This window comes from Canis lupus, chromosome 16 (genome assembly GCF_011100685.1).
Source record: "Canis lupus familiaris isolate Mischka breed German Shepherd chromosome 16, alternate assembly UU_Cfam_GSD_1.0, whole genome shotgun sequence".
NCBI lineage: Eukaryota > Metazoa > Chordata > Mammalia > Carnivora > Canidae > Canis > Canis lupus.
This window is the reverse complement of record NC_049237.1, coordinates 55,362,830-55,377,084: the sequence shown is the minus strand read 5'-3', so window position 1 is coordinate 55,377,084 and position 14,255 is coordinate 55,362,830.

Sequence of the window (14,255 nt, the reverse complement as noted above, 5' to 3'; positions counted from 1 at the left end):
TCCTGGCAGAGCTCCTGCTTCAAAACCCATGCCAGCCTCCCCACTCACCCTGGGATCCTCCTCCTCTGGACTGGGAACTCTGAGGGCCAGTCCTGCTATCTGTGGCCTCTTGCCTTTCTGGGGTCTCAAGGGACTGTCGGGCCCAAGGTGGGCATGACCAGCCGCCATCAGTCCCACCTTCTGGAGGGACAAGTCAGTCTGCTTCAGGGATGGGTTTCGGGTAGCCTGAGGGAAAAGAAACAAGAGAGTCCTATTCACCTGACCTAGGCGTCCTCACTGTACCATCTTCCCAAGAGGCCTTAGTGAGCTTCAGGACAGTGGTGCCAAACACATTTCCCCCTGTCACTTCTCTTTCCTCCTTCCTGCCTACGCTCTCCTGGCCAAGCCACATCCCCGCTCTGAGGAAGGCCGCCCTTAAGGAAGGACTCTTGTTGACACTATCATTAAGTCTCTCCAAATCCCCTGTGGGAACAAAACCAGGGACGGGACCTCTCCCGATTGAGGTCCAGTGGGATGCACCATGGAACACGCAAAGGGCAAAAGCGTCAGGAAAGTGGGCTTCCCTCTCATATCTGAATGCCCCTTGTGACTCCAGAGGAAGCCATAGTTAAGTCCAAATTCATTGGGAAAACACATTCTTCTCTACTCGATGGGAAGCTGCCCATCTGAACACTTCCATTCCATGTGTTCGTGGCAGTGCCCCCAATTAACTGCCATTGAAGGTTTGGGAGGTGAATTTCTTTTCACCTTGGGAACCAGGTAATTCTTCTATTGAAAAAAAGGTCAATTATTTATGGGACAGTGAGTGTGTGTGTGTGTGTGTGTATGAGGGAGAGTGATCACCTGAGCTGTAGGAAGGACAGAGGGAGAAGCACTCAGTTATCAGAAACCCAGTGAGGGCCTGGATCCATCTCCAGAGCCTGAGATCACAACCCGACCCAAGTCAGTCCCTGAAAAAACGGAGCTGCCCAGGCGCCCTGATCCTGTGTCTTCTCTAGGTCTGCAGGGCCCAGTGAGACATTTACAGGCCTTCTGTCCCTGCTCGTCCACCACCCCACACCAATGTGACACCTGAGGCCCCATTCCACTGGCATTGGAACCTCCGGGTGTCCAGGGCATTCACAGCCATGCCTTGGCTCAGTCTCTGTCCTCAGAACATGTTAGACCAGAAAGAGTCCTTAACCCGTGGAGGAAGGGCCAATCCCTCCATCATTTCCTCACTGTCCCATTGCTCTGTCAGGGAAGGTCGGACCAGTGGCCCGAAAACTCACCTGAAGTGCACTTGTGGTCCTCACGCCCATCAGGAGAGGCTGAGAAAGGTCCTGGACAGACTCCGCTGCAGGAGACTGGGTGTCCCGTGGGAGAGAGGGATGGTCAGGAATGGCCACTTCCGTTGCTCCCGGACTTTTATACTGCCCCAAGGTCACGTGACATTTCAGCCACTTGAAAGACATCCACCTAATCCTCTTAGCTGCTGCAGGGATTGAGCCAATCAGCAGCTTCAACAGGCTAATGTCCTCATGAGAGCGATTTCTATGACTCCGTGTGTGTGCCTGTGTGTGTGTCTCTGTGAATGGAGGTGTGAGTCCATGTGGATTTGGTGGAGATTGGAATTTCTGCAAGTGAAATTATATTGGTACATTTTAGCATGGGAATTAGCCTCAGGACTCATGTTTCCTGAACTATTGGTATTTTACCAACACTTCTGCTGAATTTAGACCTAATGGTATTAAAAATGGGGTCAGGGTTTGAGGTTATTCAAGATGTTATATCCATTTTGTCAACTAACTTTCAGTTAAAAACTGAAATATCATAAAGAGCAAGATCTTCCAATCGGCTATAATTGCTTGATTGGATTAAGGGATTTGGGTGTGGTCCCTTTCTCATAGAGACCTTTCAGGCCAGCCCAGGTCCTAATCTTGACTCTCTCATCAGACAGCACCTTCAGGTCTTTCTCAACCTCCCTAACTGCCCCTGCTCATTTCTGAACCGAATTTGATCAGTTTCTATGTTCAATGGATATCTCTATGAATGTCCTTTTTTCTTCCTCAGTAACCTCAAGCGAGCCAAGGAGTGTTAGTCGTCAGTGCTCTAGGACAGGGAAGATCACTCTCCCAAAGGAGCAGGTATCACATAGGAACTCGTTCTCCTCAGCAGCCAGAATGTTTGTAGCTGTAACCAATTATTTGGGAATATGGCATCCATTGATTGGCTTCTACACTTCCATCTCTCTGGACTATGATCCCAATCTACAAAGATTGTGAAGGTTTTGATGAATACCAGTTTCTGTCTAGGTGTGGCCCGGGTCCACCACAAGAAAAATTCTCTGGCTGGGTTTTATGCTTTGGGAAACATTCCTTTGAAACTCCCTTTCCTACAAGAGTCTCTATCCTTAATCCAGTGTTTATATGCCTCATTTTAACTGTTCCTCAGGGAATTCCACCCCAATATCCTTTATATTCTCTTGATTCAGTTGGAATATGTTGTAGGCTTGTGCCTTTTTCCACATTGTGGGCTTGGCAGGTGTAGATGCAGGTAGGAGGGCACCTGGTTAGCTTGTGGTTTGAAAGTGTCATTATGGCTTCTTCCGCCCACAGAATTGGTAGTGTCTGCTGAAACATTTTTGAGTCGTCACGACAATTCATTCCTACTTGTGACCATGATCCTTTGCATTGGAAAGGAGGCATCTTTGTGCAGGATAGAATAGTGAAGAATAATGAATTATAGAACTCGTATAAGTCTAGGAAGGTGAAACCTAAGTCTATTTGTCTTCTTTACCTGACCAGAGGCCACGAGAACAGGAACATTTGACAGGCCTTGGTCAGTGACTGGGCTTCACAAGCCTGGGGCCCTGGTGAATTCTTGATGTTCACTTGTTCATCCCTGGACACTAAGAGAATAAAGTGTCATCTCTGAAGCCACCATGTTTTAGGATATTGATTCTGTACCCATGGAGGTTCAATAAAAAGCTTGTGTAGGATGTTCTATATGATATCTCCATTTTTACCTGAAAGTTTAATCCCTGAGCCTAACCTGCCAATTGAAGACACATACTGAGACCCCTGATGAGACTGTCCAGTCCCATTCCACATCTCCTCTGAGTAGCCCTAAAGTTAGCCTCAGCCCACCTGGTGGACCTCCTGGTGCCCAGGAAGTGCCGATCGCTGACACCCCACAGCCAGCTCGCCAACCCTGTGTCAGGGCTGACAGCCTGGATGTGCAGCAGAGTCTCCCTCGAGGGGCTTCCAGGCTGGCGCCAGGGCCATGGGGTTAGGACACACCAGGCACCACCCAAGTATCCTGAGGAGAACACCCGTCCGCTGTCAGGAACGAATTGGCAGACAATTCCCAAATGCCCCTCCATACTCCAGGCAAGAAATGTGCCCCAGATGCCCCTAGACAGGACCCAGAACCCCAAAAGAAAGCGCGGTGAGCCCCAGCTAGCACACCCGCAGGAGATCCAGGGAGCCCTGTGGGGAATTCAGGGAATCTGTGTCCTCCAGGAAGCAGTCACGCCTGTGGATGCACAGCCGGGCCCCCGCAGCCCAGGAAGACACCTGCCCTCTGGCCAAGCAAGAGCCCCCAGCCCCACACCTGCCACACGTCCCTGGAGATGCTGCAAGCCATGCACCGAGCCCCCTCGGCCGCCTCTGCGCGGGCCCCCACTCAGCCCCTGAGAATGTTCTTCACCAGATTGGACAGAAGCTGCTGGAGCTCCCCGGTTCCTCGCAGCTCCCTCATCCTTCCTCCTGAGAAGCCAGGACCTGCTCAGGGCCCTCCTGCCACCCACCTGTTGGAACGGAGCCTGTGTCTGTGGCCCCTGGAGTGTCCTCCACAGTGACCTACAGGTGTCCTCATCCTCAGAAGACACTGATAGTGAATGAGGCAGCTCCTGGCCTCAGACATTGTCCTCCACCCCACTGCCACCTGACGGGGTGACTGAAGACCTCAGGACATGGCCCCTCCTGGACTCATGTGGGGAATCAGCCATTGCTCAGCTGCATTGTGTGGAAATTCCCGGGTCTACAGTGTGCTGCCTCTCATGCTCCTGGAGCCATGCACCCACCCCCAAAACACACCTTGTACTTTCCTTAGGGAAATCCATGCACTATGACAAAGGCTACTCTTCCATGTAGAATGTCAATTTTATCTTCTGCAAATAGATTCTCAGGCCTCGCGGCGGCTCCCTGCAGGATGCATGTCCCCTCGTCCACCTCAGGGTGCAGGGGCCTTGGCCGGGAATGGGCATCTGATCGCCCTGATGAAGTCCAGCCGGACGGAGTTGCTGGAGCACAAGTCCGACAACTGCTGCTCGCCTTGCAGGGCAGAGATGTCATCTCCATTTGCAGCTTCTTAGACGACTATCGTGGATTCGCCACCACGGACGAGGTGCTGGACCTGCTGTCCACTGAGTGAGCACCTGCCCCTCCGCAGCCCAGGGCTGGGCCACCTGCTGGTGGGGAGGCTGGGGATGGTGTGAGCTTCCCGGCCTCGGCTGCTCCCCCACCTGGAGCAGGGTAACCCAGGGCCTAGCAGGTCCTGGAGGGCAGCCCTGGGGCCTGGCCTGTGGCGGGTCGGCCAGAGGGGCTGTGCCTGTGCTCAGCAGCCATCCTCCTCACTTGTGAGGAGACTTGTGCCTCCTCCACCCATCACCAGGGGCCTGAGCTGGCCTGTTTTCCATTGAAAGGGAGGTTTGAGAGTCCATCGGGGGTCTGTGTCCTGGGGCAACCAGACCGGGGGACCCCGGGGTGCCTCAGGCCCACTAGGATATGGGCCATGGGCCTGGCTGGAGCCCTTTCATGCTCAAGCCTTCAGGAGTCCCCAGTAGGTGCGGGCGATTCTCTGGGAGCTGCCCGTGGCCCCACGAACAGAGGTGACGGCTCCCGGGGCTCCAGCCTAGTCGGGGTCAGAGGGTGACAGCCCCCATGATGAGAAGTCACGTCCCCAGCACAATTCATGGGATGCCCCCGCCCTCCTCTAGGTATGGGTGCATCGTAGATGCGTGGGGTAACAATGACATGGTCCTGCAGCGCTGGAAAATGTGAGTGACTCCGGCTCCTGCAGGAGGGCCTTCCCTCTCCAGGAGGGCAGCGAGGGGGCTGTGGGGTGGGGAGGCTGCACCCTCACCCCACACATCTGCAATTCCCGTGACAGGGTAAAGGTCTAAGGCCCCTTCTGGAAAAGAGCACAGGAGAGCGGTGGATGGGATTCGGGCTTGGTGGGAGGCATTGGGACCCCTAAGGAGTCCTTCTCCATGCCCCCCAACCCTCTCTCTGCCCCACACCTGGGGCCAGAGCAGAGGGGGTGGGAAGCATTGCACTCCCCAATCTGGTAGCACCTGGACCCGGGGGCACAGCAGGTGCTCAGGAGGGCTGGTGGGGGCTCCCGGACCAGGCGGCCCCCCACCCCGTGGGAGATGGGAGATTAGAGTCAGTGGAAGGACACCCCCAGGGCCCCCTCGGGAGGTGAGGCAGCCCAGAGCCACAGGAGGGAAGTTGGCGGTCCTGGGCAGTTCCTGGCAAGCCCTGGCAGGACACAGAGCCCGAGCCCTCCTGGCTTGGACCTACCCAGAAGACAGTGTGTGCAGTGAGGGCAATGACAGGCCAGATGCCCCCCGTCCCCGTACGCCTGCCTGTGGACTCAAGGGGCAGGTGGGCAGGGACCAGGCTGAGGAGGGAGCCCCGCTTCTCCAGGAGAGATGGTGAAGGTCACCCCGCTGGGCCTGGGCTCCCCGCACAGAGCCTGCATCCCAGCCCCTCCTCGGGGAGCAGGCCTGTGGCAGGCAGGTCCGCCAGGTGGCAAGGGGACGAGGATCAGGACTTGCCTCCAACATCCTGCAAGGGATGCGGGTCCCTGGGTCCTGCAGGGCTTCCTCAGGACACCTGTGAGTGATGGTGCCCTGTCTTCTGACACCTGTGCCCTCCTGTCCCTCCCCAGGGCCATCTCCTGCATGCTGGAAATATGGCTGGATTATTTTCGGGATGAATTTTGTCAGCTCCCAGAATTTCCCTCCCTGAGGATGATTCTGGAATTCATGAGGCAGCGCATGCCAGGCTCGGACGTGGAACTCCATGCCCGGCGTTACCTCCAGCAATTCAGACGCCTCCAGCAGCGGAGCCAGAGGGGGTGGCCGAGCGGGGACAGGGGGTGCCCGGCGGATCCAGCCTCTATGCAGCTGGGCCGGGAGCAGGGGGTGGGCTCACACCCCACCCCACGGGCTGTGGGCTGGGGACACCTCCCAGGGCTCTTGCCCCCACACATGTGGAGCAGTGGGAAGAGTGGCCTTGATTTGGGAGGAACGTGGACAGTCTGCCCTGATGGTGATACTTTGTCTTCTTGGAGCTACAGCTTTGGACCGAGCAAAACACCCTGAACCCGCTCTGGAGTGTGCCCCAGCTCTGACCGTGGGGCCTACTGCCCCGTCGGGGCCTGAAGGGATCGAGGCCATCCTGGCTGCTGGGGCTGAGGGCTTGGCCTGCGCTGAGGCACCCACTGGGGAGGCAAAGTCGTCACTGGTCTAGTTCACTGCTCCGCCTGCAGGAGCCCCCTGCACCCCTGCGAGCCTGGAGGAGGAGCAGGTGCCACCCCTGCTCTCGAGGTCATGGATGTGCCCGAGCAGCCTCCTAACTCGATGGAGCAACCAGCCATAGGACCGAAGCAACCCTGTGAACCACCTCGGGAGCCCGCCCCAGCTCCGACTGTGGGGCCTGCTGAAGCTTCAGGGTGATGGAGCTGGTCCTGGCTGCTGGAGCTGAGGACTTGGTCAAAGCCGAGATGCTGGCTCCTGAGTTTAAGGTAGTGCAGATGCTGGTCGAACCTATGGTTCCCTGCCCCGATGAGGAAGAGCCACCTGCACCCGCGGCCACCCCAGAGGAGTAGGCCCAGGAGCCTGCAATTGGGGTCCCCAGAGTGTCAGAGCCACCACCTGCCTCCGGAACAACCTGCTTCGACCCCTGAGCAGCCCCCTGGTCACCTCGGGAGCCCGCCCCAGCTCCTGCCGCGGGGCTCGTGGTGGCTATAGCCCAATGGAGCCTTCCCCTCCCTGTCATTGCATTGTTACTCTATTTTATGATTTTCGTAAACCTTTTGTAAGGGCTTATATATTTTATTTGTAATAAGGGTTAAGTTAACCTGGTACAAAATTTACTCTGATGCTTCTGAATTTCACATCGTGGTACTTTAGGTCCATTCACAGTGTTGCAAGCCCCCTGGCCCAGGGCGCCGAGGGACACAGCCGAGGATCCGTTGCTCCCCCGGGACAGGCAGAGGCCGGGAGGACCCAGGACAGCCAGGTCACTCCTGCTGCCAGGCCCAGAGCTGTGCAGGTCAGCAGCCCCGCCCTGGAGCACCCAGGCCCTGCACACTGGGGGCTGTTGTAGTTACTGCGGGAGCTGACTCCAGGGCTGCACAGCTGGCTGCCTGCACTGTTGTTGTCCCTCCTGGTGTCACCCTGTACCTGGGACTGAGCAGGGGGCTCACAGGATAAACTCCCACTGAGCCGTACACCTGGCAGAAGGCGGGGCAGCTCCCCAGGTACACACACCTGAGAATCAGCACAGCAGGACCCTCCCCCAGAAGAATTGCTAGAAGGTAAGGGGAAAAGCCAGTTATTGACCAAGCAGCACTGGAAAGTTCCAGGGGAAGTGGAGGGATTTACAGTATATAGAATCAAGATTTGTGGTTTCCTGCCTTGTTAATTTTCCCCATTCTCACTGGTGTGAGGTGGGATCTCATGGTGGTTTTGATTTGTATTTCCCTGATGGCAAGTGATGCGGAGCATTGTCTCATGTGCGTGTTGGCCATGTCTATGTCTTCCTCTGTGAGATTTCTCTTCATGTCTTTTGCCCATTTCATGATTGGATTGTTTGTTTCTTTGCTGTTGAGTTTAATAAGTTCTTTATAGATCTTGGATACTAGCCCTTTATCTGATACGTCATTTGCAAATATCTTCTCCCATTCTATAGGTTGTCTTTTAGTTTTGTCGACTGTTTCCTTTGCTGTGCAGAAGCTTCTTATCTCCATGAAGTCCCAATAGTTCATTTTTGCTTTTGTTTCTCTTGCCTTCATGGATGTATCTTGCAAGAATTTGCTTTGGCCAAGTTCAAAAAGGGTGTTGCCTGTGTTCTCCTCTAGGATTTTTGATGGAATCTTGTCTCACATTTAGATCTTTCATCCATTTTGAGTTTATCCTTGTGTATGGTGCAAGAGAGTGGTCTAGTTTCATTCTTCTGCATGTGGATGTCCAATTTTCCCAGCACCATTTATTGAAGAGACTGTCTTTTTTCCAGTGGATAGTCTTCCCTGCTTTGTCGAATATTAGTTTACCATAAAGTTGAGGGTCCACTTCTGGATTCTCTATTCTGTTCAGACTTTTTGGTAAAACTAGAATCTGCATTCACAGCTTTCATATTTGTATCTTTACCTAAATTCACTAGAGATGGGTTCCTTCTGCAAACACTTGCTTCTCCTATTATAAAAAGAAAGGGAAGTGTAGCAGCCTCGAGGGAAATGCTACTGTTAACCCATCACCAAAGAAGAGGATCTTTATCACATAAGCAAAATAGTAGCCCCAGAATGGCCTAGAACAAATCTATGCACAGAGGAAAATAAATTCTCAAATGGTAAGTCAGGAACGTTTGGGGGAACACTCATGGATGGGTCTTTTCTCCCCTCTTTTTTATAACCTTTGTCTAATGCATGCCTCAAGGATAGTCACTCTCGAAGATCAAATATTCCATTCACTTTCCAGGTGAAAGCCTTCATTCATTCAAATCTTTCAAAATAAATTGATTGCATATTTATTATGTACCAGGCACCGTTTAAGCAAACAAAACAGATAAGGGTCACAGCCTCATGGATCTCACATACTAGTCAGAGAGTCAGATAATAAGCAAATAAAATAAAGTTCAATTTTTACACCATCAAAAATGCCCTGAAGGGTCTCTCATTTTCCAATACACACAATCATTATAATTGACAAGCTGACTGCACGATATGTTGAATCTAACTGGGTAAGATAAGGAAATCATTATTCTCAGTATGAAACTAAAAAGATCTACTTTTTTTTATTACCATGGTGTGAATCAGTGACCCAATTAAACATCTAACTCCCAAAGCACACCTGTCATCACCAGTGCATTAAATAACAAGGACAAGAATCCATTTTAAGTGCAATTTCTTCCATGTCTGGAGCACTTTTTAGAATGCTTTCATAAAGCAGTGTCTTATTCTTCTGAAATAATTACATTCTCTCAGGCATTGGATTCATAATCTACTCGTAGCCTAAAAATCCACATTTGAATTTGATCATGGTTTTTTGAAGAAATTAAAAGACTTAGGCACTGCAAAGAATTTTACTTTAAGCAAACCAGGGGTTGGGTACCCTGACGTTGGCCACAGAACCTGACACAGGAAGAATACAAATGTATTTTTGTGCCCATCTCCCCACATGCGCCCAGCACTGTGCAATTTACAGGCATGATTGCATGAAATCTTGCAACAACGCTGTAAAGCAAGTGGTGATATCTCAATTTAATAGTTGAAGAGAAAGAGTCTACATGGCTTTCTCAAGACTGTGTTGCTAGTAAGTGATGTGGCTCGGGGCGCTTGAGGCAGAAATTCATGCTCCCTCTCTATATCCCTTTTTTTTCTTGGGCATATCACATCTGGGATTGGTATCTATATCCCATGTGAGCACGAATTATCAACTTTAGTGTGTTCTTTTAAAAATATGGTAGTGTGTTTCATGAGTTGATATTTGTTGAACCCAGGGAATGTTGTGCAGAACTACATGATCTACTGACAAAAAAAAAAAAAAAATATATATATATATATATATTCCTTGACTTCTTCATATATAGCACTTTTCTGTGAATGCATTTCTCAAGGTTTAAATCTGGAAAATACAATTCCGAACAATTGGGCGTGTGTATCAGTGCTAAAGACTTGGCTGCTTGACAGTCCCCGTCGCATGACCATCAGCACCGGCGGGCTTCTGGACCTTGGCCCCTTCCCAGGCCGTGGGAACGCATGTTCCCACATGGCCCACCTGTATTCTTTCTGGGATTGTGTAATATTTACGTAACACTGTATGAAGATTTATAGAAGCAAGTAGACATGTGCCCACTTTTCACTCCCCTCCACTGAATGAAGGCAAGTTTCCAGGTCTTTTATTGTCCCTTGAGCAGCATCAAATATTTCTTGCCATGTTTCTTTCAATACTCTTATTGCAAACATGCCTGGAGGCGATGTCGAATCCCCTTGCAATTGCATCTCTCTCTGTGAGAATTCTTTTGCTTGCACCTGCTTTGTTTTGACATGTACATTTTCCTTTGGGAGCCATATTCAAGAAAAACTAGAAAATCCTAGGTTTAAAAATATTGCCTCAAGTCCCCTGTACAATGCTGCCTGCCTTTCACTCTATATCCAAAGGTAGATCTATAATGTTCTTAATGCTTGTCACTGGCTCAGGGGTTCTTTTTTTTTATTTTTTATTTTTTTTTTATTTATTTATTTATGATAGTCACAGAGAGAGAAAGAGAGGCAGAGACACAGGCAGAGAGAAGCAGGCTCCATGCACCGGGAGCCCGACGTGGGAATCGATCCTGGGTCTCCAGGATCGCGCCCTAGGCCAAAGGCAGGCGCCAAACCGCTGCGCCACCCAGGGATCCCTCAGGGGTTCTTGTAAGAAAGCCCCGAGGCACACATCTAAAACTCTACGCTCTGTGTTTTTCTGTTTGTAAGTCACACATCACACTAAGGAGCTGGATGACCCAACCATTCCTCATCTGTTTCCAGTGAAATACTTGGGGGTGCCTGGCAAAATGGCAGGTGTCATTTCCCAGAAAACCTTACATTTCACAACATACATAACACTATTTTAATATTAATTCTTGATGATTTACCTCCTAAATTTTGAACAAAAGGAGTATTATTTTGGATGCTTTTATGTAAGCCATTTTTCCTAAATATCACGGAATTGTGACTTCATTTCTTAAAGTAGTTTTGTTTCTGGATCTATCCGAGGGAGAAAAAGAGCAGGAAGTGCTTTCTAGAGTAAATGCCAGTGCTCCCTGGAATCTGCCGTTAAATAAGGCACTTTGGAAGGACAGCACACTTACGGCGGGTTGTGAGGTTTTGTGTTAAAACTCGTAAATTCTCTACCCATAAACGTAGGAGACAAAGGTTTTCAAGCTTTACAAGCCATTTTGATTTTTGTAATGTAGTTTGAAGGAATCTTTTCTGGAACAGCATTCTACGCTCCCATCTTCCCAACACACACACAGTGCCTATCCAATAGGAATATATTTTACATCTCTGTTCTTTTCTTTGTTAGGGGACATAACTGCTAGTTTCTGGGGAAAAAATGATACACAAATGTTTGTGAACAGACCCCCTGTCATCTATCACAATGCTTGCTCTTCATCCCAGAGAAATTACCTGGAGAACTTGATGCCAATGAATTGCATATCTGAGGTATTATTCGTCCCATATCTTTGGGAAATTCAGAGAACTGAGACTTCACTTTTTTTTCTAGCAAGAACAGATCTTGTCTTACATGAATGCTGTGATCTTAAATACTTCAACATTCCATGATGATGTGAAGCATCCATTTTATATATTTTCAGGGATATCGGTGTCTTTTGGGGGATCACCCAGTTAAATGCAACTCATAACAACTTAATTCTTGGGATATCACACTTTATCACATGCATTCTCTGCGATTTATATTAATCTAGCTACAAGAAAGGAGACAATAATCATCGGATTGCTTAGGGTTAGATTCATAAGAAATCTGCCCATTTTCTTGCTCTAATATTTTCTTTTACTTAATGATGAGACTGGGGCTTGGGTATACTGCAAATTTTCATAATTCGCTCACAGTACAAACACAGTCTAGAATTTGTATAGACAAAGTCACTGACACTAGGGAGGGGGTGTCCAATATTTGGTGTCTGGTTAGGGCAGTACATTGGTCTGTGCCAGCATCCATGTTCAGAGACTCGAAGCATCTTCAAGCTCCCTGACTAACTTGGGAGCACACGGGGACCAGGTGACAAATGAATTTCTGACTAAATCTGTCTGTAACGGGCCCACTCAGTCCACAGACCCACCCCATGGCTATGTCTTCAGTTCTTTTTTTTTTTAAACACCCTTGTCTTATTCTTTTTTTTTAATTTTTTATTTATTTATGATAGTCACAGAGAGAGAGGCGCAGAGACACAGGCAGAGGGAGAAGCAGGCTCCATGCACCGGGAGCCCGATGTGGGACTCGATCCCGGGTCTCCAGGATCACGCCCTGGGCCAAAGGCAGGCGCCAAACCACTGCGCCACCCAGGGATCCCCTGTCTTCAGTTCTTAAATGAGTAAGTAGAGTGGGCATGTCTGAATGTGTCACCGGTCCCATACCGGGGCCTCACCTAGTGGCTGAGAAGCTGTCGTATACACATGGTCACATGGAAGCCTCTGAAACTGCCCCCGTCCCCATGTGGCCAAGACCTCACATCAGCGGCAATACCCCATCTCTTGGGGATTAGGAGCCACCCTTACAAACATAAAGGGTCTGGAGGTGGTGCCCGTCATCTCAACATTTCAGTTGCCAGTCAGTGTCCTGCGAAGCCCATGTTGGCCATGGAGGGTGAAAAGAGGCTTCTCACCACTTCATCAGACATCAGTGTCCATGCCTGAGGCTGTGGCCTTAGCAGAGTGGGTAAACACTGGTTAGCTGGTGACAATCAGAAAAGGGATCAGAACAAGTTCATATCCACATGGATTAAACCCCCCCACACACACACACACAGAAAAAACAGGGTACATTTAGAGCTTGGCCCCAAGGCTGGGTTAAATATCCTACCCTCTGCCATAATATCCTCCAGAGAGGCCTGAATTATCTGAACATCCTGCTGATACCACGTTAATCCACTAAATCGGTGGCATCGTGCTAATGTATCATGTACCCGCGCAGAGACAGATGTGTTCCGTGTGATGGGGATGTCCTCCGTGCACGTTCAGAGTCCCACCATGTTATGTGAAATATTTAGATGCAGCTCGGGGGGGGGGAGATGCTGAAACACATTATCAAAATTAAGGGAGAAATCACTGATCACACAGCTCCCATCACAAAGAAGGCTCAACACTGCCTGGGACGGTCAATCCCATGTGCCAACCTGGGTAGGCTAGAGTGACCAGCTGACCAGTCAAACCCCAGGCCAGATGCTCTGACGAGGGTATATTTCAGATAAGATTAATGTTCAGAAACATTTGAACTCAAATGTTCAGTCAACTTTGAGGACCTTTCATACTATGGGTGAGCTCCGCCCAATCAGTCTAAGGTCTTACGAGTAAGATCTTTTTGGATTTCCCAAAGTAGCGGGAATTCTGTCCCAATTTCCATCCTTCTAAAGAATCCTGACTCATCCGGTGCCTCGTAGGCCAGGCTGTGGCCACAGTGTGCTCTACACCTGAGAATACCGCTTCAGTTCAGACAGCAGTTGACTCCCAAGGTGGTTGCTCTAAGGGGGCTCCAAACAGGAAGGATCCTGCTGTGGTCCCAGGTGAAGGTTTGAGCTACAGTGACACGTGGGCCATAGGACCCGGCACGTTCTAGTTCTGGAGATATCAGTGATGAATTAGTGTGAGCCCCATTGAGGAGCCCACAACGTGGATACTTCGGGCTGTGGATCAAGCTCATGCTGTCCTCTATGAGCATGTACGTCTTTTGTAGAACAACTCCCGATGTGCTACTGAGTCTTGATAGGGACAGAGCACCTGTCCCACAGGCAAAAAGTAACCATATGGCCACTGCTACTCTCTGTGAACTAGGCTATCATGTACCCATTCAACCATCAGTGTGGGTGGTCCAGAAACAATCTATTGCAAGATGGAAGGTGAGCATTAAGCAAATCATAGGTTAAGTCTCACACATAGGTAACGAGTGGCCCCATGTCACCCATCACTAACTGCACTCGGCCTGCCAGTCAGCATACACCCATATGGGTGATCCTTTGTGACGAGCTGACATGGGAGGAAAAAGCTTGAGCTTGGCTCACGATGGGCCAGCTCAGTATTTGGCTGTGAGTTAGAAGTGAATGTCAGTTCACAAATGAATGACAGCCCAGCCCAGAGAAGGTACTACCAGAGAGTGGTAAGGCTACCTTGCTTCAAGCAGGGCACCTGGTGGGCCACTCATGTGGAAATAGAAGTAGCCTCAGGTTGGACTGTATAGAGAGATGTGATCTGCGTTGAAGGGCTTGGCT